A 1,586-nucleotide genomic window follows, 5' to 3' on the forward strand; every position below is an offset into this window, starting at 1 on the left:
TAATATACCGTCATTTGGGGTAGTTTTTATATCGCTGATATGAAAATTCTACCTCTATCCGTTTAATGATGCCACATGTTTTTATAAGCCGTTGCAAATTGTTCAAAGTTACCTCGGTGTTCCAAGTTACCTCAAATGACGGTATTTTAAATAATGTTTTAAAAAATGTTGAACGTTTTTTTTATAATATTACATATATATTATATATATATGTATATTACATATATATTATATATATATGTATTTACATATATATTATATTATATAAACATTCTTAATACACATATATATATTTTTTTTATTCATATATTATATATCTCTTATTATATAAATATTCTTATATTCTTATATATTCTTATGTAGTATAATAAATACAAATTTGGTAAGAAATTATATAAATATCTCAGGTAGCAAGGTGACGTCTAAAGACGTCATTAAGATGTCAATAAGACATCATGACGTCTTAATGACGTCTAAATGATGTCTTTTGAAGTCACCTTGCTACCTGGGATCTTATTTTGTGTTTTTATATTTTCCTTGCAAATTAGATTTTTTTCTTGTTACTTTAAAAATTGTTGATTTTTATATTATAGCAAAGTTGTATAACTTTTTTTTCAATGTAATAATTTATTTGAAGAAAAAATGAAAAAGAAAAATGAAAAAATGAAAATCTTTGACGATTAAAGAAATATCATAATAATTTTTCATGTATTTTAATGTTAATTTATGATCACGGACATATACAAAATATCTTTCACATGGTAAAATAGAAATCACAAGTATGTGATAGTTACGTAATAGCCGTTGTTTGGTCCTGACGGTGCTGCAGATGTTGACAGACGTTTTGCTGCAGACATAATGGCTCCTGCACACAGGACGCGGTAATGCTTGCCGCGCGGCGGGACAGCCAATCAATATGCTGCTTTCCGTAATAACCTTCTAGCTCTTACGGAAAAACAACATATTGATTGGCTGTCGCGTGGACTTCCGCCGCGCGGTAAACATTACCGCGTCGTGTCGCAGGAGCCATAAGAGGTTTGTTTGCGTCGCATGTCTCATCATGCTCCTACTCGCTCCAACGCACTCCAATCCGTTCGTGTCACCTGAACCAATATGGCGACTAAGCGTCGCGTTAGGGCTATCGCATACAAATTGACATAACTGCATATGCATAGCATAAGACCGTATGTACCAATGAGCATCGAGTATTAAATCGCCATTTGGTGTTCGATACTTAATATTCGATGCTCATTGATCCATACGATCTTATGCTATACATATGCAGTTATGTCAATTTGTGTGCGATAGCCCTTAGAGCATACCTTAAGGAGCAATTAGGAATATGCTCTAGTTGCTTCAGCTTCGAAGGTGGTGCAGTTGGGGCTGAGTTGGGGCAGTGTATGTATACGAACGCGTAATAAAAATAACGGATGTGTTAAAATAGGTAAGTGATGAGGTTAGACTAATAAGACTTAATTTTTTATTTAGTAGGTCTGAGATACTGTGTATGTATATATATATATATATATATATATATATATATATATATATATATATATATATATATATATTTATTTATATTTTGA

The sequence above is a fragment of the Odontomachus brunneus genome, unplaced genomic scaffold (genome assembly GCF_010583005.1).
Source record: "Odontomachus brunneus isolate Ranch 3 - 2012 unplaced genomic scaffold, Obru_v1 Obru_scaffold_146, whole genome shotgun sequence".
NCBI lineage: Eukaryota > Metazoa > Arthropoda > Insecta > Hymenoptera > Formicidae > Odontomachus > Odontomachus brunneus.